This window comes from Polypterus senegalus, chromosome 11 (genome assembly GCF_016835505.1).
Source record: "Polypterus senegalus isolate Bchr_013 chromosome 11, ASM1683550v1, whole genome shotgun sequence".
Classification (NCBI taxonomy): Eukaryota; Metazoa; Chordata; class Cladistia; order Polypteriformes; family Polypteridae; genus Polypterus; species Polypterus senegalus.
The window spans coordinates 132,753,852-132,776,011 of record NC_053164.1 but is presented as its reverse complement, the minus strand read 5'-3'; positions in this window follow the sequence as shown (position 1 = coordinate 132,776,011).

Here is a 22,160-nt window from a genome sequence, read left to right as displayed (position 1 = left end):
CCATGCTTGATGATATTACAATGCAGGAGCAAAGTAGCTAAAAGAAATAAGATATGTTTTCGTTTGTAATTTTCACATTGAATAAAGTTGTGGTTTTTATTCCTTTTATCTTCCTACATTTTCACACCGATTCTTTGTTCAATAGCTGTCAGAAAAATTTACCTAGCAGAAGACTTCTATTTCCTCAGCATCAGAGTTTTTCTTTACTATGTGTAGGCCCAGACATTCTCAAGAGAGTTGCTCTCATATGTCTTATAGTTGATATGTCCTCTGGTTTCTTGCCTTTTGGCTGTATCTGAGGCAGTTCATGCTACAGGTGGGAAAAACAAATAACAGCAAAATCACAAAACTGCTGCTACTGGTTAATACAGGCTACTGTACTGAACCATCAATGAAGATAGTGACACTGAGCAATCCTTACAATTAGAACTGTATGTGCTCCCACTTCAATAGAAGACTGATGATGTACTCACATAACTTTAAAAAGTGCCCATCTGCTTGTCAGTTTCCCACTCCCCTTACTCTCACTCATGAAAAGAACACAGAAATGCAGAAAATACTCCATTAAAAGCAACACCTCAAATGAAGTAGAAAATATCTTAGATAGCTTGAAAATGCAACACCTAAAAGTTAAATCTGTTTCAAAGAAAACACCTATATTTTGTGAGTATTGTTGTAAACAAATGTCTTTGAAATTAAAGGTACTCTGTATTGCCTGTTTTACAGAATTATCATTGGGTTGATTTGTCATCTTTTATTTACAGTAATGTTTATTCAATTGTTGTATTTTAACTCTTTAGCTGTAATACATGCAGTATATTTTTTTAATTGAAAGATAAATCATTTTAATCAATGATGTAACTTTACTAAAGCAATTAATTTGTGATGTAATGGAAGAAATATTGTGCACTGTTTTTACAAATACAGCTCAGGGATATCAGCACAAAAAAAATTATAATAATGCATTTACAAAAATAACTAACTTAACCATAACCTTAACTGCTGTTATAAAGCCAGAATATTTAGCAAAGGTGTATTTCTGCGTTCTTGATTTCCAATTTATTTAAATATTTACATAAATATATTTTAGTTCTTCAGTAGTTATTGCATCTTGTAGATAACCAGATAACCAGAAGTGAACTAGAATCCCTGTTTTATACTTTCGGAGAAGTTTTCCCTCAGCTACAATGCTCAGCAATTTGGTATAACTGCTGGAAACAGTCCTGCAAAACTTATTGTAGAAATGCATTCTACTAGAAAAAGTGAAGCAGAAAATAATTTAGAAGGGTACCAGAAAATAAGACGTCACCAAGAAAAGATTTGTAACCATGAAGTCAAACACAGAGTCATCAAGCCAAAAATCTAAATTCTACATTGAAGTCAATATTATATTTGCAAGGATTCATTTGCCAAGAATGTAATCAAAAGAACAATGTGGAAATCTTTTAGTTTTCACTCTGTAATCTTGAATGAATAGAAAGTGCTTGTCATGACCTTTATACACACAACTCCATGACGTCACAGCCACTCAGTTCCAGATAGTTTACCTAGCAACATGGTAGCGACAGCTCCACAAAATGTCAACGTTTGTGAAAAACAAAATGGCATCAAGAAGCATGCTAAAATAATTCCTCAAATTACAAAAAATTCAAATAGGAAAACCTTTATCAGAATTGGTACGTTTCAAAGCATAACTTAAATCTGAGAAACATCCAATCAAGTACCTTAAGAAAGCTCAAATAAATTAGAAGTAAAGTTAAATCATAAGAGAGTTTTTGTGAAAGCCCCAGTGAAGTGTTTAGTGTTACACCAAAATCAGAAGCAATCAAGCAAAAAACTGAAAGCAAGTATATCAAATGTGGCAGTAAGTTTGTTCCACATTTTTCATGCTCCTACTAGGCAAACATGGAATGATGTTTAGGCAGACTTAAGTGAATGGAACATTGTAGCTAATTGCTTGGTCACTATGCACTTGATGTAACATCTATAGTGTTTCCTAGTTACCAATTTACTAAGAAAAAGAAAAAACAAATGGCATTTTTGTGCTTCAGCTTCATCGATGCACTGCTCATGCCATTCATTCAGTCTCATCCACAGCTTCTGACCATGTGTGAGTGGCCAACACAGAACATGCATTTGATGTAACATGTATAACATTAAATTTACTAAGAAGATGAAAAACTGGGGGGCATTTTTTCTTCTCTGATGTACCACTAATATCTTTTATTCAGTTTCACCAACTGAGTGGCCAAATGCCTGTAACTATAGATAGAGCTGTTACATGATCACATGCAACATACATGTCATGATGGTTTGCAATCATAGCTTTAGAGTAGACAATCATTGAACTTATTGACTGTAGCACACATTCTGTTAAGACATTGCTTGTACAAAGTCTCTTACGATAGTGGTAGATAGCACTCACAGTGAGATCTCTGTTCAGAGACTCTGTTTCATGGCTCCCCTTACATCTGCTCTTGTTTTCAATCTACTTACCTTTAAACTGTAATGCTCCTAATGTCTCTTTTTAATTTTAATTTCTTGTTAATTAAATAGCACTGTGTCTGCCTGTCTACTGCTAGCCCAACATTCATATCTGAAAATGAATTGATCAGAACTATTTCTATCCTCCTCCTACACAGGAAATGCAAGCCTAAACTCATTGAACAATATTATAAAACTATAAATGTAAGATATGATAATAATGAAATATTATAGAAGTTATTGATATAATTGAAAAATGCACAAATGACTGATTTTCAGTATTTTTGAATGTTCATGAACTGGCATGTTACAAATGTTCATTATCACAATTTATGAAAATGCTTCCTTTAAGAGTTTTCATTTTTGTCTTTAAATGTCAACATTTACAAGATTTATATGGAACATAAAATTTGCTTTTGGATCTTTGAAGATGTTTTGTCTCTTTATTTCATTCAGTAACATGTATGATGGAGTAGTTAAAATAATTTCCAGTGGAGACATACTGTTACACAGAATATCTCTGTCTGTCCTGAGACCAGAATTTTTTATCACCATCTGCAAACACTAGGCTCATATAATATGTAAACATGTGGTACTATACTTAAAAAATAATGCCGCAGTTCAGTTTGGTTCTGTGCATCGGAAATGTGTGCTGAATTAGGTTAGTGGCAAGGCTTTTGGAATCTCATTAAAATATTTATGCATTAAGGGAGCTTGCTGACATGAGGTTAAATGAGAGGATGCTTTATTTTGCCATGTTAGAGCTCTTGATGAACTGGAGTGATGTTTCCACAAGTCCCAAACATAATCCCTTCCACATTTAGAAGTTATTATATTTTAATTGCATTACATATAATGATAATTTGTGTTTATAAATTCTCGCATGCCCGTGTTAATTGAACTGAGAGGCCTGAAGCAATCAAGAAATTGTTTCCATTTAAAGGCACTAGCGTTTCAATATTTTTTCAGTTGCAACAAAATCCCTAACTATATTTCTGTTCTATTTCGTGCGTTGTGTTTTTGGTTTGTTAACTAATAGATTTCTGTATTTTATAGTCCCTTGACCTAAATGTCACTATTTCAATTGTTAGACACTCTTAATCTACTGCTTATCATACAGTATATTGCCAAATCTACAGTAAATATATCTTCTTCTCATGGCTTAACCATAATTCTTGCAAAAGAGCTAAATCTAAACTGGTTCTCTTTTTCTGTTTTGTATTTGATAAAAAACTAACAAGGTAAATTTGAATAAAATAATACTAGTACCTATGATAACACATATCTTGAATTGATGTGTGTCACATTACCTCAAACAGAAATTACACAGATTGTGGAACAAAGATATCGCTAATTGTCTGATGTTAATCAACATACAAAATTAACAGAAAGGAACACCAAATCATAAAGACATACACCCTATACTAAATAATAATGCCTATACTGTTTGGTCCTCAGTAACCCTTATTCAGGATGTTCTCCCTGTCAAATAAGAAGAGCTTGCCTGCTTTCCCACATGCCATGCTGTCTCTCCCTTTAGCATCATTTTTCCCCTGAGGTCTCACCATTCTGTCAGGGAACTGTTGAATCTGAATTCCATTCTGAATGTGCATTCTCCTGCCCTTTAAACCTTCTCTTAAAAGATCATTTCCAGGACAAAAAATTAGAAAATAAATTTCTCATCAAGTTTAACTGACAGCTGTGCAGTTTGACATAACAGCAGTCGGTACTACATACATACCTTTTCTAACTCACCTATTCACTTCAGGGAGTGCCTATTCAGGTATAACTGCATGCAAGACAAGAACTAACCATCTCATATCAAAATAATTAAGATTCACCATTCAATGTAAGCACATCCTTGAGCTATGGGAGAAAAATAAGAGTTACAGGAGAAAAACCCACATAGACACAAGGTATTGTCCAGTCAGGATTTGATCTCAGGATTTTGGAGCTGTGAGGCAATAGCCCTAGGCACTCTGTCACCATTTACCCCATTGTCATATCTAATATAAAACAAAGTACTAGTTCTCAACAGTTAAATAAATGATAACTCTACTTGTGTTTTGTAGATTTGGAAAAAGCAATTGACCATGTCCCTCAGTTTGTTTTTGGGGAAGTGCTGCTTGAATATGGGATAACAGGCTGCTTTTGTGAGATATTTATGTACAGTGAGAGCTGTGTCTAAATACTTGGAGTTAAGTCTAATTCGTTCACTATGGATGTTGAACTCCAAGGCTGTGTCTTATCACCACTCCTGTTTCTGGTTTTCATGGAGAAGATGAGGATGTAAGAGTTTCCAGTTTCTTGGCTCGATATCAAGGTGTAGCAAAGGATATGAGAGTTAATATAGTTTATATAGTTTAGCAAGAGGTGATATCATTGCTTTATGCAGATAATGTTGTCCTCTTTGCCTCCTTCTTTCTTTAATAATTAGATATTAACGTCAAAGTTTGTTTAATATAATATATTCACCCATTATATCTAAGAACCCAAAGATCTTATTATCTTTAGATGTATAAAAAGCACTTGATATGGTTGAATGAAACTATTTATTCACCACATTGCATATAGTATATAACCTATCTCCACCTTCCCTTCTATATCTATAACCTCAGGCAATTAGGTATAATAAAGACAAACAGGAGTTAAGTTACAATTTAAACACTGTAATATTCATAAATAATAACAATATGCAAAGTACATTTGAATATTGGCAGCCATACAACCTGATTAAATGGTGATGTGTTGTTTCAGGCGGCACACAGACTTGTAGTTATATAAAATGTCTCTAGTTAAGGCATCATTTGTGCTCAGCTTTCAGCCACATGTCTGTTCAATATGAATGAAGCCAAGCTGTGCTCTCCATTGTGTTGTCCTTTCAGTTCATGGTGTGATGGTCTTCTTCATCAGATCAGAGATTCTTCTTCACCATAATTGGTTAGTAAGAGAGAGAGTGTGAGGTTAAGCAAGTACATTTATAGATGTTCTGTCCAACCCCTAGAGCCAATAGGGTGTCATAGTACTTAAAGGCCTCTGGGACAAGCCAATTCCAAACAGCCATACCTCAGACCAATGGGGAAATAGAACATCTTAACACCTGCCATCCCCCCAAAACCCTTTGTTGAGCTAAAGTTTCCCAGTTAGGCGACCAGGCTTTTTGTGGGGAATGAGAGAGAGACTCTAGCAGAGAAACATTTGCGTCAAGCACTTCCCCCAGCTCTGTCGTTAAATTCAAAGAGACTCTGTTGTAAAGGGGAGGTAAACATGAATGCTTCTCACTAAAGTAACACTAAATTACATTGCTTTGCCTAAATTACAAATAAAGACATATAAAATATTTATCAAGTTATATGCAAAATCTCACATCACAACAGCCCCTCATCACCTTTACTCTTTGCAATCACCATTGAACCGTTGGCTATATACTTTCGATACTTTTGTATCAGAGATAAAGGGGATTCTCATAGAAGGACTTCAACAGAAAATATGAATATGTGCAGATGACAGGGTACTGTAAATATCTAACCCTCAAAATTATGTTCCAGGAGTCCTTTAAGCATTAGCAGATTTTCAAAAGATATCTGGATTTAAAATCAATTTGAATAAAAGCATGCTTTTTCCAGTGAATTTTCTACCAAATAAAATCGGACTGGACACCTCCCCATTTATCTTTGCAGATCAGTTAAAAAATCTAGGGGTAAATATTACGAGTAAACGTAAAGCTCTTTGTCAACAAAACTTTTCTGCCTGTATGAAAAAAATTAAACTAGACATGAATAGATGGTCAACACTCCACCTTACATTAGCAGGGAGAATCAACATCATTAAAAATGATCATCCTTCCCAAGCTTCTCTTCCTATTTCAAAGCCTCCCATATATATTAACAAATCATTTTTTAAGAAATTAGATTCAATCATAATTGGAGAGGCTTTTATCTGTGGCACCTCTGCAGGAGAACCACCTCTTTCAACTCTCGTGAACATATGCAGTTTTTAATATCTGGAAAAAATCTGGGATTAACTTGCTTAGAGATCTTTATATAGACACGTCTTTGCATCCTATGAACAATTACATTCCAAATTTAACATTCCAGCTACACATTTCTTTCACTATCTTCAAATTTTGAACTTTGTTAAACAGAACCTTCCCGATTTTCCTCATCTTGCACTGTCATCCATGCTGGAAAAAATATTGCTCAATCCCAAAGACTCAGACACCATCTCTGCAATATATAAAATCATTTTACAGTTCCTCCCTTTCAAGGATCCAAGAGGACACTGGGAAAAAGATCTCTCAATTAATATATCAGAAAAGGAGTGGAAAGTAGCAATGCACAGAATTCACTCGAGCTCCATATGCGCAAAGAATACAATTATACAACTTAAAATTATATATCAAGCACATTTGTCTCGTCTAAAACTCTCGAAAATGTTTCCAGGGCATGATCCAACCTGCGAACGCTGCAATGAAGTCCCAGCCTCACTGGGTCACATGTTCTGGGCCTGCACCAAATTAACATCATTCTGGACCAAAATTTTTAATTACCTTCCAGATAGCCTTGGTCTCACAATCCCTCCTAACCCATTAACAGCTGTGTTTGGGGTTCTCCCAGATGGGTTTAAAGTGGAGAAAGACAAACAAATTGTGATTGCATTTACTACACTTTTGGCACGCAGACTTATTCTGATAAACTGGAAGAACCCAAACTCTCCCATTTTAAGTCAGTAGGAAACCGATGTGTTATACTATTTGAAATTGGAAAAAATCAAATACTCAGAGGATCTGTACAGACTTTTTTCAAAACATGGCAGGATCTAATCAGTAATATTTTAAAATAAGCTCTTAAAGCACAGAGGAAGCAATTTTTTCCGTATTACTTTGTCTGCTGCATTCATCTCTATTGGCGTATCTTAAAATATATTATATTAAAATATGGCAGGATCTATCCAATAACATTTTAGAATAAGCTTCCATTTCAGGGAAAAGGATACCCTTCCTTTCTTGTTCCTTTTATAGAAAAGCTTCGATTTCTGTCTTTTCTCTCATTCTCTTGGGTGGGGGTTGAATTTTGCTTTGATTCGTTAAGCTTGACTTGACTGTATGGAATGTCATCTGTTTCTAATTAAAATCAATAAAAATAGATATTAAAAGGTCCCCTTACACATGAGGCTCCATGGAGGCTCCAGGAATGAAACGGCTGTCAGCAGCATGGAGGCACATTGTGGTAGAGATCATCACTGTCCTGTTTTGCCCATTTGAACCTTCATCTACCAGCATGCCAACAACCCAGCATTACTTCAATATTGCCAAGGAAAAATACCTGTTTGTTCTGCTTGTGCTATGGAAAGGTTGCCAGCAGGAAAAGAGCAGCAAGTAAGCAGGGCATGCAAAAAAGTGAGAGTACATGAAGTTAATTGAAAGAAGAGAAGGTGCATGCATGTGTGCCTACCTGTAGCTCTGAATGAGTGCAGACGCCGGGAAATAGGAGATTTGGGTTGTGCCAGGTCATTGTTAAAGACTATTTAGGTGAACACACCCTGCATGTAAAACTGAAACACACCCAGTAGGAGTCAACTTTTTACCTATACGTGTTTTTGGAGAAGGTTAGCTGAGCAACTGTGTAGTGAGCCTTTTAAATGTTTTAAAAGTTTTCCACTGTTTTTTTTTTTTTTGTCTTGTGATTTTCATTACTTTTCTTTTTTGGTCCCCTTGATTTTAGACTGAAAATGAACAAAGAAGAATTGCATGTTTATTTTTGCTATTTTTTCATCACTTTTACGTCTGGAGCCACTGTACGTATCCTCTTTAATAAAACCCCTGTCTGCGTCCAGGTGTCCTTGTGTGTGTGTCTTTTGGTGAAGTGCGCATGCACGAGGCTCGATGTGACACGCACGACCGGCATCGTGGACGCACACACACTGGAAGCTGAGCACACAGTGAATGGCGTACCCGCGGCCGCGCATGATAAGCTAATAAAGGACATCATTGCTGGGGAGACCGTGGACGCACACACACTGGAAGCTGGGCACACAGTGAATGGCGTAGCCGCGGCCGCGCATGATAAGCAAATAAAGGACAGCATTGCTGGGGAGAGTGCTGATTGGGTAGTCGCAGCCGCGCACATAAAATCCATTGCTGGGAAGACGCCACACATACTGCCCCGTGCATGTTTACTAACTATCTACTAACAACATGCCACCCAAAAAAAAAGGACACGTCAAGTAGGACAAAAGACACAGACACTCAAATCGTATATAAGCAACATCTCCTGGAAGAACGGTCAGCTCAGCAAGTAAACATCAACAAAAGAAAGGCTGAAAGACAAAGAAAAATACGAGCAAATAGATCGATTGTAAAAAAGAAAATGAGCGTCAGAATATTCCCCGTATTGATTTGGCTCTATCCTCTACTAATTTACCCTTTACCATAAGAAGGCGACAATTTCCAGTTATATTAGCCTTTGCCATAATCCAAATTTAATAAAACCCCTGTGTGTGTCCAGGGGCCTCATGTATAAACGGTGCGTACGCACAGAAATGTTGCGTAAGAACTTTTCCACGTTCAAATCGCGATGTATAAAACCTACACTTGGCGTAAATCCACGCACTTTTCCACGGTACCTCATGCCTTGTCGTACGCAAGTTCTCCGCTTGGTTTTGCAAACTGGCGGCACCCAGCGTCGAAGCAGTGCTACTGTTCCTGTGTGGTTACACCTTATTTTCCTGACGCGGCTTTATAAATACACAGAAACTAACCGTATATTGTTTATTAGTGTAATGCATCTGATTGTAATTAACTTGTAACAATATAATGGTCAGGAACAACCATAGTATTCCAAATACCATAACTGCTTTAGCGTTGTTACTCTCACTTCTTCTTCTTCTTCTTCTTTCAGCTCCTCCCGTTAGGAGTTGCCACAGCGGATCATCTTATTCCATATTACTCTCACTGCACGACTCGGAGTATTTATATCACTGTATCTGAGTGTGAATCACAGCAGCAGCTGATCGGAAAGAGAATTATCGGTATACAGCTTCAAGGACACGCTGTCTCAGCCACGGCAAAACTTTTCAAAGTCTTTCCTGTACGGACCTCGCGGTTCAGAAACAGTTTCATCCCAAGAACTTTAAATGCACTCAATCAATTGCTCCTTGTAGAACGGTTTGTACTTATAAGTACAATCACCCCACTGTAAACTTGCACTATAGTTATAATATCTCACAACCTGAGCCACTTTATAAAGCGTATTTACATATGATGACGATATCATTTTTAAGGTGAAATGCAGCAAAATATGTTTGTTAAATTATACACATAAAACTTTAACTTCATTTAAAACATTTTGAAGAATCGGCGCTAAGCTTACAGATGGCTTAACTTCTATTACAGAGCTGATTGTGTGGCGATCGGTTACTTGGGGAAAGAAAAGCACTGACTGCAGTGACGGCTACGCCAATTATTGAATATAAAACAGAAAGAGAAAATAACAACACAGCTAAAAACGCAGCGACAAATTTCAACAAAAGATAAATGCTTGTGTCATGAGCACGAGGCTGCTATGCAGTGTCCTCAACGGACGAGGCCATCCACCGGGCATAAGATACCGTACTGACATTGGCGGACGAAGGAGCCACCGATTCTTCCTCTGCCAAGTGCCACCACAAGCCTAGAGCCGCCCCTGAGTACTGCTGCAATAAATTATTGAATCGAAGTGAAACCCATGTTTAATAACGTGCTTTAACTCCTATCATCATGAAAATGACATCACGTATACATCTCAGTATTTTAGTTATTCAGAGAGCTGTAATATCACGAATGTAATGGATTCTGTGTCCAGTTGGAGGAAGAGAGCCAGTTAAGAAGCAAGTAGTGATTCACACACATAGAGCACATACGAGTAGAAGATCAAATACAAAACAATGCATTTAACGTGCTACTTTAATTACGATGTGATTTGAGAAACTGGTTAATTAAACGATTTTAAGATGAAGTTTATAATGTTCTACTAAATGACAAAATAAACTACGTGATTAAAGTGGAAATGTCGAGATTGAAGTTGACATTTTGTGCTTTTTCCTCACTGTGTGCCTTTATTCTCTGTACCCTAATAAACTTTCATATGACACTCAGACAGTGGGCTTACAACTCTTCTTTTCACGGCAACTTTGATATGTGACTTCTTTTTTATTTCCGGCACTGTGCGATTTTGTGAATGTGAGCTTTCAAGTTTCTCCAACACGCTATGTCACTCGATCAACTTCATTTTGTTGATTATACCACTGTTTATTTGAACAAATAGTATGTTTTTCCTTTGCCTCCACTTGATATTCGCAGAAATTCTTATATTTTCCCCGTGCTTTTCCCATTGTCTTTTCACAGAAGGCTGCGCTTAAGGGCGATTTATATTGATTTGTATATTCAAATAGGCGTAATTCTGGGAGGATTTGGGGCGTTACATAATGCGCTTGCACGAGCGTTAGTTTTCACGCTGATCGGGATTTATGTAGCGGAAGAACGTGGAAGTTGGATTACGCACAGATTCCTGCATCTGGATTTTTCTGTGCGTAAGCACATTTCGGCTTTTGTGCTTACGCCATGTTATAGTGCGATTTCTACGCACGGCGTTATACATGAGGCCCCAGGTGTTTGTGTGTGTGTGTCTTTTGGTGAAGTGCGCATGCGCTCGGTGCGACACGCACGACCAGCATCGTCCACACACTGGAAGCTAAGCACACAGTGAATGGCGTAGCCGCGGCCGCGCATGATAAGCAAATAAAGGACATCATTGCTGGGGAAAATGCTGATTGGGTAGTCGCAGCCGCGCACATAAAATCCATTGCTGGGGAGACGCCACACATACTGCCCGTGCATGTTTACTAACTATCTACTAACAACATGCCACCCAAAAAAAAGGACACGTCAAGTAGGACAAAAGACACAGACACTCAAATCGTATATAAGCAACATCTCCTGGAAGAACGGTCAGCTCAGCAAGTAAACATCAACAAAAGAAAGGCTGAAAGACAAAGAAAAATACGAGCAAATAGATCGATTGTAAAAAAGAAAATGAGCGTCAGAATATTCCCCGTATTGATTTGGCTCTATCCTCTACTAATTTACCCTTTACCATAAGAAGGCGACAATTTTCAGTTACATTAGCCTTTGCCATAACAATTAATAAAGCTCAAGGGCAAACCTTAGAAAAAGTTGCCATTTACTTGCCAGAACTAGTATTCAGCCATGGTCAGTTATATGTTGCATTATCAAGAGTTAGAAGTTTTACAGATGTTGTTGTCAAGGTTGTAGATGGTCCTGAACAAGTGTTTACAAAAAATGTTGTCTATAATTAAATTTTATTGAAAAATTTCCTGAGGTAAAAAAAAAAAACATTTTCCTAAATATCTTCTTCAGATATTGTGTATTACAGATTGTTATAAAGTTTTAGAGTAAGGCAATATTAATTATACTTACTGTATTGTCATATACGTTTCTATTTTATATTTAATATTATTTTACTTTAGGCTTCTTGCAAAAATATTGTTAACAAAAAAATTAAGACAACAAACAGAATGAGGTCAAGGTCCCTTGCCATTTAATATAGACTGTTCCTAATAATGTTTATGCAATACTGTTCTAGCGCCCGTTATTGTAACGGGCTTAATGTCTAGTTGTAAATAATTAACTTCTTTTTGTTTATTGTTGTCATTGCAGAGGACTGCATTTTTTGAATGTTTGACACATTGGATTTGTTTTCCCTGGCTCTTTTATAAAAGGCATTCCTTTTTAACTCTTTCTTGGAGCCTGTGCTACCATTTTACCACCACTAGTATGTTACAGATGCCCAGATTTTAAAAGTATGTAGAGGTGTCAGTACACAGGGCAACACAAGTGTCCTCCAGCAAGTTGTTTGTGTGATTGAGAACCCACTTCCACTCCATGCTATTCTTTTATTTTGACTGACCATAGATTAGAAAGACAGCACCAACCCCGACTTGGATTGGAATTAACCAGTATCCACTGAGCCCTGAAGTTGTCTCCCAATCACGCATGTGTGACAATAAATATAACCTGATAGTATTTGGAAAGAGACTATCAATACCAATTAAGTATAAACCCCTTACCAAGAGATGCTCAACAAGTCTTTGGGATAGTAAGAATTGTTTAGTTCTGCATAAGGTTGCTATGAAGCAAGCAGTGAGAGTAGATAATGAATGTCTCCTCAAATCAGAGCAGAGTAATGAAGATAACACAGTACTGTACAGAAAGCCATTGTAGCCTAGCCATATAAAGGATGATGTTTCGTACAGGTTAGAATTGGCAGAAGAATTCTTAACTTGTTGTAAGCTGTTAATACATGGTGGGCAAAAACCACAGCTATGGTTTCTATTTCTTTAGCTTGTGCTGCTTCAAATGGTTCTGTGATTTTATTGTGGCACAACTCTCTTCCTTTGTAAATTATTAAAATTACACGGACTTATTTCAAGGCACTTTATCAACTCAAAGATGTAGGCATTTGGCATTTGCTTAGACTGTATATCATGTTTGATTTAAGAGAAAACCATCAGGTTACTCCTAGCTAGATTGCCTTCTAAGCAGGATTGTCATGTACTTCATGTGTTCTTACATTTAAATGTGTTCTTACACTTGGATCCTTGGCTTCTCCTCACAATTCAAAGACATACTGTCAAGTTATTCCCCGTTTCCAAATTGGCCTGATATAAGTGTATGTGCCCTGCTGTTCACTGGTGATTAATCTAAATTTAATTCCTGCGTTCTCTCTATTGCTGCAGGCATATGCTCCTTCTGTCGTCAGCCCCATGCTGAATCCTTCACACTTTGGTGAATTATAATTTGTATCTTTTCTGCTTCAAAAATTACCCTACAAAAAAATAAAAATCTATTAGGCCCTTTCATATAAATACTTACATAGTAAAAAGGCCTAACTCTCTTATAATGCTCCACACAGCAGCTATGTATTGTGCTACGTCTAATGAAATATTGCGCAGCTGCTATCCTATCCTGACTATCCTAAGAAATATTTCACCACACTGTAATGACCAAAGTTCTGGTGGTGTGCTTTTTGAAAATACTGTCTGGATTGCTGTGTTGTGTAGAACACCTTAATGTGCAAATCAGGAGGACATTTAAGCTGCATTTAACTTCTAAAGGGAGCTTATGCTGATCTACAGAAAATCAGACTACAGAAACATAAATGAGGTCGACATGCAGGTGAAGATTGGTGACAGGTCAATAATAAACATATTAAAGGACTCCCACCTCTGTAAGTCATCATCCAATGGGTACCACTTATGTGCAGATTATGTAAAACACTGATAAGTTGCTGTGATGGCCTATCATATTTTATGTTGGTCTTCTTATTGTGTCTGCACTTCTCAGAGCTGTACCAAAGAACATGGTAACTTCCAAACACCACTACACCGGCAACGTCTAGCCAAATTTTTATGAACTGATATATCAGACTAACCTACTAGCCTCATGGGGTCCAGTGATTTAGCCTCTTATGTATCTTACTCGTTTGCACATCTGAAGAACACTGCATCAGTCTTGATATTCTCCTTTTTAGTATAAGTGTTGCGATTTCATTATCATCTGTCTTTGTTATTATGTTTTAATGTTGAACTCTATGTGTAGCTTTTGCTATAGTTTTCAACAAAACAGAAATGCAAACTTAATAATTGTCATACCTAGCATTACTGATATCTATTGTCACGCAACTGCGAATAGGAGGACATTGTATGAACCAAGCGAAGGTAATTCCACGCCAGTCCAGCCACGGGAAAACCTGTCTGACTCAACGTTTGATGACATCATCATATCTGTTTCCGGCACCCAGTACGACGTCACTTCCGGTTCCCAGAAGAATGTCACTTCCGGTTTCAGTGCCACAGGAATGTCACTTCTGGTTCTGATGCACAGACTGACATCAGAAGAACGTCACTTACGGTTCCCTTATGCCACTTCCAGTTCCTACACATCACTTCCGGTTTTGTCCTTTAAAGCCGCCATCTTTGCAAACCTTCAGCAGTTCAGTAGGGGTAAGTATTGACTCTGACCTGAATTTTAAATCACATATTAATCAGATTACTAGGACAGCATTTTTCCACTTAAGAAATATAGCAAAAGTTAGACCTCTTATAAAATTGCAAGATGCTGAGAAATAAATCCATGCTTTTGTTTTCAGTTGACTAGATTACTGTAACACTCTCCTCTCAGGACTACCCAAAAAAGACATAAATCGTTTGCAACAAGTGCAGAATGCAGCTGCAAGAATCTTAACTAGAAAAAGAAAATCCGAGCACATCTCTCCAGTTTTAATGTCGCTACTTTGGTTACCTGTGTCATTTAGAATTTACTTTAAAATCCTGCTTGTAGTTTACAAAGCCTTAAATAATCTCGCTCCATTTTATATTTCGGAATGTCTTACACCTTACACTTCAAATCGTAACCTTAGATCTTCAAATGACTTTCTGCTTAGAATTCCAAGAGCTAAACTTAAAAGAAGAGGTGAGGTGGCCTTCTGCTGTTATGTACCTAAAATCTGGAATAGCTTGCCAATAGGAATTCACCAAGCTAATACAGTGGAGAACTTAAAAACACTGCTGAAAACACATTACTTTAACATGGCTTTTTCATAGCTTTATCTTAGTTTAATCCTGATACTCTGTATATTCAATTAATTATCATGATTATTCATGGTGGATCCAAAATTTGTACTAACCCATACTTTCTCTTTTGTTCTTTTTCCAGTTTTCAGGGATGGCGACCTGCGTCACCACCACCTGATCAAAGCACCGTGATGTCCCTACATTGATGGATAAAAGGCCAGAAGTCCACATGACCGTCATCATCAAGTTCTTTCATGAGAACCCTGAATACCATGAGGACTGATTGAGGTCATTTATGTTATGTATAATCCCTAGAGGGTGGGCAGGGCGGTCTCGTGGCCTGGAACCCCTGCAGATTTTATTTTTTTCTCCAACCATCTGAAGTTTTTTTTTTTTCTGTCCTCCCTGGCCATCATACCTTACTTTTTTCTATGTTAATTAGTGTTCCCTTATTCTAATTTTTATTAATTTTGTCTTTTTTCTCTTTCTTCATCATGTAAAGCACTGTAATAGCTATTTTAGAAATACATAATCTAATAAAGTAAACCTCATCCATTCAAGCATGCAAATGAAAAACAGGAAAACTCATAAAAAAACCTCACACATAGACTTTGACAGAACAATCAAAAATTCATATGGTCATTTACAGTACTGGGATTAAAGCCTGGAAATGTGAGGAACCAGCTCTATTTTATGGACTATCCTGCCATTTATAAATATATCTGAAGTGCTCTATACCAGGCATGTCAAACATGTGGCCCCCAGGCCGCCCGCAACAGACATCTGTGCGGCCCACATGACAGATCCAAGTTAGCACTAAACTTGTACAAAATAATTACTATCGTTTGTGATTGAATAATTCTGCATCTTCAGCGTTACTTTTTGACTTTTCTTACTTTTGCCTTCTGACAAAAGCACGTTTTCCCATGGCATTACGATACCGGAAACGCCATCTGCTAATATAGTTGCAGCCGCGGAGTCGCAACTGAAGTGATAGGCTGCGGTCCGCGGCCCTGCCAGCAACGGAGACTCACTCAGTCAGTGAAGGGCTACAGCAAAAAGGCTGCTCCTTTCACTAAGGACACTTTTCAGAATGCTAGGCGGGCGGGGCTTTGCAGCAGTGCAGAGAGAGGAGAGACCGCGGTGAGAGAGTATTACAACAAAGTATTTTTATGTTTCTGACAGTTTCCCCATATGACACGAGTCCACAAAAATCTCGTTACTACGAAGTACATTCAGCAGCAGATACTTTCATTAAAACGAAGTGACCTTGAAATGCTTGAATGAATCATCCACAGAGCAGTTAGTTCTGTGGTCACAGTTCAGTTGTGGACATCTGCACAATAATCCCCAAACAGAAACACTGTAAAAAAATTTTCTTTCTTCGAACTTTCCTCGTACTGTTTTTTTGCTGTTTTTGTTTTGTGTGGTTTTAAGTGATACATTTTCCTTATTGCTCGTCAACATTTGAAAAACATCAATTAGAATTTAACTCATTATCACCCTTCTATAGAAACGGCATACTTGTTATATGCAAAAAAGAAGAAAAATCTTGTGTTGCAAACGTATGCGAATTGCTGCATTTGAAGACGCCGAAAAAGCTGTTTTTATGTGGTTGCAGAGATGCTTGTTCAAGAAACACTCCTATTAATGCAGCACTCTTTCAAGAATATATGAGGTTTTTAAACTCTCTTGGGACCCAGACAAACAATCTCACACGCGGCAATAGCGTTTCGAGACGCACTTCGGCGTGTCGTTCCCTTTGGGTGGGGGGGGTCCCAGATCCCAAAAGAGTTCAGAAACCTCACAATATGAAGAAGAAAAGGGTGATTTGGCTTCTGCTTGATAACAGTGCTGACCACAACATGCTTCCGCACTTAGATCATGTTCACACTGAATTCCTCCCACCCAATTGCACGGCAGTGCTTCTGCCATTGGATTTGGGCATCATTCGCACCCTAAAAATGTATTATCGCAAGGAAATGCTGAGAAAAATTCTCTTCAGCATTACTTGTAGACAGGAGAAGATTAAACTAACGCGAAAAAAGCTATTGAAGCTGCTTCCATTTCCAACATCCTGTCTTTGTGATGCACGTTTTCTGCAGTGACAGCAACCAAAACGAGATTACGGAGTAGACTGAACATAAGCAACACATTTTGCTTGTCACTGTCTTCCATCCTCCCCAGATGGGATCGCCTGGTTGCTGGAAAACAAGCTCAGGGCTCTCACTGATTCTGCATTATGGTAAGCTGTATAATTTCTATTATTAAATTATAACTTAATAATAATAGAAATGTAATGTAAATTATGTATAAAACTGCCCTACGAACCCTCCCATAATCATCCCATAAACTCCAACCTCCAACAACCTACCGGTTCCTGGAAAAATTTGCTTCTAGTAAAGCAGTCCTTGGTGTCAAAAAGGTTGCGGAGCACTGGGCTACACTACTGGCTGGACTGCTGAGACTGGCCATTGGGCAGAACTGGCCATCACAAGTAGTAATAGCTCGCATATTTTCACGTTTTGTTGCTCTAGTTTTATGTAATTTTGTGCTAGTATCGTAACAAACAGTTAGTGCAGACTACAGCTGAAGACCTGAAGTGGACACGAGAAGTTGGTGAGTTGTTTATTAACAGATTTTTGTGATTTTGAGTTTGTATAATTAGTGTAGGTCAGTGGGCTTTTTGCATATCGGCCTTTTTTTACAATATAAACTTTGAAGTAAACTTAGTAAAGTAAAATTTGATTTTTGGAGGATTTGTTTTCCAACTTGTATTACTGAGCAATGAATTCAGTGAGCATTTTCGTGATTTCAGTTCACATAAACAGGACTTTGCGCTGTTTACATCACCATACACTTACAATGTTGAGAATGCATCTGGGAATATCCAAATGGAATTGATTGAACTGCAGTCAGGTTCTATTCTGATGGCAAAATACAACGAAGTTGGTGTGCCAGGCTTGTATGCTTACCTGCCACCCTCGTATGTGCAGATCCATAAGTTGGCATCGAGAGTACTGTCTATGTTCAGAAGCACTTACCTTTGTGAGCAATTGTTCTCATTAATGAAAGCTACCAAAACCCCACATCGCTCAAGACTTACTGTCGAGCACTTTTCATCCCTCATAAAAGTTGCAGCTGCACAAGATTTCAAGCCTGATATTGACAAACTGGTTACTAACAAGATATGCCAAGTGTCGGGACAAAATAAATAAGTCTCACACTGTAAGACTCCTATATAAGCAATGAATATAATATAATGAATATAATATAATAATATTAGGACCTAGCTAAGAGGCTAAGACTCTAATTGTACGCTGTTGTACAGAGATTATATGGAAATAAACTGCTTTACTTTAAACTTTAAGTGTTACATTTTTTAAAGTTTTCAGTATTGGAAAGAAAGCTACAGTAGCTTTGTATAATAGTATAATAGTATTTGTTACAGTGCGGCCCGCTGATGGCAGTCGAAGCCTGCTCTATACTACCACTGCATGTGTGTTTGTATTAGCCCTGTGTCATGCACATGCACATGGGAGGCAGCCTAACAGCTTTGGTGATGGTAATTTCCCACCGAAACATGGATTGGCACTGTGTTCTAATGTTTTCTCCTCCCACTGCAGAATAGAAGAATGTCAGCCACTCCTTCATGAATGTCACTTCTGGTATGGACCCACGTAATCCTGCCACATGACCATATAATCTGGGAACTGCTCATCTTGGTTCCAGTCTTGAATTTGTGTCTAAGAAGACATCTCCAAAATGATCGTGTGTTTTTGTCCTCCACACTTTCAATTATATGGGGTCACCAACTCTTTATCTTTGTATCTTTTTTTTTTTTTTTTGCATTTTATTGATTTTATTAAAATCAAATAACATTCCATACAAGCAACTTAAGTTTAACAAAACTAGGTTCAAAGCACATCAACCCCCACCCATAAGAAAGACAGCTAGGCCAGCAGAGTAAAACTTTAAACTAGTAAAAATAAGTAAATAGATAAAATTAATGAATAAAAATAAATAGAATAAAAAAGAGGAGAGAGAATCAGCTTCTTCAATTTAAGTGCTTATTCAAAAATGGTATTGATTAGATCCCACCAGGTTTTGAAAAAGTTTTCACAATCCTCCGCATTTGATTTTTTTCCAATTTCAAATAGTATATAACATCATTTTCCCACTGACTTAACAGAATTCAGTTAGGATTCTACCATTTGAGTAAGATACATCTACGTGCCAATCTTGAAGTAAAAGCAATCACAGTCTGTTTGTCCTTCTCCACTTTAATCAGGAAGTACACCAAACACAGCTGTTAATGCGTTAGGAGGGATTGTGACACCAAGGCTGTCTTATAGACATTTAAAGATTTTGGATGTTAATTTGGTGCAGGTCCAAAACATGTGACCCAGTAAGGCTGGAACTTGATTGTTTGTATCCGTTTTACACCTGCTATTGCCAAATAAACCAACATCCCTTGTAACTGATATTCAGATTTGAATAAATGTATGGTTTAATAATGCATTGGTATATTTTTACCATTTTCAGGATTCAGTCATTTAAGTTACTGTATTTTAATTACAATGAAGCAGTACATGATAGCCAAGATGCTGGCGTATCCACAAAGCATTTTAAAAACATTAATAACAAGAGCATTAAATGATCTGAATAAAGCTTTAATAGCAACCAAATGTGACTATAGATGATGTTTTTTAAACTAGTAAATGTAACTGTATCCTAAGTATAGGTGTCATGTGTGTACTTTAATATAATCTACTTTATATAATCTATACAGTAATCCCTCCTCGATCGCAGGGGTTGCGTTCCAGAACCCCCCGCGATAGACGAAAATCCGCGAAGTAGAAACCATATGTTTGTGTAGTTATTTTTATATATTTTAAGCCCTTATAAACTCTCCCACACTGTTAACATTATTAGAGCCCTCTAGACATGAAATAACACCCTTTAGTCAAAAGTTTAAACTGTCCTCCATGACAAGACTGAGATGACAGTTCTTTCTCACAATTAAAAGAATGCAAATAGATCTTCTCTTCAGGAGCAGAGAATTTCAGAGGGAGAGAGAGAGAGAGCGATCGCAAAGAAAAGCAATCAAAAAATCAATATGTGTGCTTTTAAGTTTGCCGCGGCATTTTTTAGAGGAACGTTAGTATCTTCTAAGCAAACAGCCTCTGTGCAAACAGCCCCTCTGCTCACATCTCCTCCGTCTGGCGCAGAGAACGTCAGAGAGAGAGAGCGAGATTAAAGCAACAATCAAAAAATCAATACGTGTGCTTTTGTGCTTTTAAATATGCTGAGCACCGCAATAAAGCGGCATTTTTTTAGAGGAGCGTCAGTATCTTTTAAGCAAACCGCCTCTGTGCAAACAGCCCCTCCGTCAGGCGCAGAGAATGTCAGAGAGGGTGAGAGAGAGGCAGAGACAAGCAAACAATCAAGCTCCGTGCGGGATGCATATCTTATAGCATTGAAGAGTTTTAGTTAATATGTAATACATGCTCTGATTGGGTAGCTTCTAAGCCATCCGCCAATAGCGTCCCTTGTATGAAATCAAAAGGGCAAACAAACTGAGGAAGCGTGTAGCATAAATTAAAAAACCCACTGTCTGCAGAAATCCGCGAACCAGCGTAAAATCTGTGATATATATTTAGATGTGCTTACATTTAAAATCCGCGATAGAGTGAAACCGCGAAAGTCGAAGCGCGATATAGCGAGGGATTACTGTACTAATAAAAGGCAAAGCCCTCACTGACTCACTCATCACTAATTCTCCAACTTCCCGTGTAGGTAGAAGGCTGACATTTGGCAGGAGTATTCCTTACTGCTTACTTACAAAAGTTAAGCAGGTTTCATTTCGAAATTCTACATGTAACGGTCTTAATGGTCGATAACGGTCGACAATGTCCGCTATGTTGAACATTCTTATTTATGGCCCCATCTTCACGAAATTTGGTAGGCGGCTTCCCTGCGCTAACCAAAACCGATCTACGTACTTATTTCGATGGTATGATGCCACTGTCGGCCGCCATATTGAACTTTCCAACTCCACCAATTCTCCAACTTCCCGTGTAGGTAGAAGGCTGAAATTTGGCAGGCTGATTCCTTACAGCTTACTTACAAAAGTTAAGCAGGTTTCATTTCAAAATTCTACACGTAACGGTCATAACGGTCGACAACATTTGCTATGTTGAACTTTCTTATTAATGGCCCCATCTTCATGAAATTTGGTAGGCGGCTTCCCTGCGCTAACCAAAACCGATGTACGTACTTATTTCGCTGGTATGACGCCACTGTCAGCTGCAATATTGAACTTTCCAACGTCACTAATTTTCCAACTTCCCGTGTAGGTAGAAGGCTGACCCCATCTTCACGAAGTTTGGTAGGTGGCTTCCCTGCGCTAACCGAAACCGATGTACGTACTTATTTTGGTGATATGATGCCACTGTCAGCCGCCATATTGAACTTTCCAACGTCACTAATTCTCCAACTTCCCGTGTAGGCTGAAGGCTGAAATTTGGTACTTATTTCGGTGGTATGATGCCACTGTCGGCCGCCATATTGAACTTTTCAACGGTCTTGGTTACTTAAGGGCCCATCTTCAAGAAATTTGGTACTCGGGTTCCCAACGCTAACTGAATTCTACGCGTAATGGTCATAACTGGAACCTATTTTTCTCCATATACTGTAATGGACGTTAGCCCGATGGCCGTGGGGGGCGGGGTTGCGTGTGACATCATCACGCCTCCCACGTAATCACGTGAACTGACTATGGCCGCAGTACGTAGAAAAGAAGGAAGAGCTCCCAACAATAAAACAGCGGAGAACCCGTGGATTAAATAAAAAGGCTGCTTAGTTGGCGAAACAAGGAAAAATGACCGCCCTATATGCCGTTTGTTTATAAAACGGTACAGAAGCTGTGTAAACGCTGCTTCACAAAAAAACAGCGGAGCGCCTAATATGGGCAGGCAGTCAGCCAAAGAAGGGAATCAATAAATAGCTATAATCGTAATAAAGGAACAAAAAAAATACCGGAG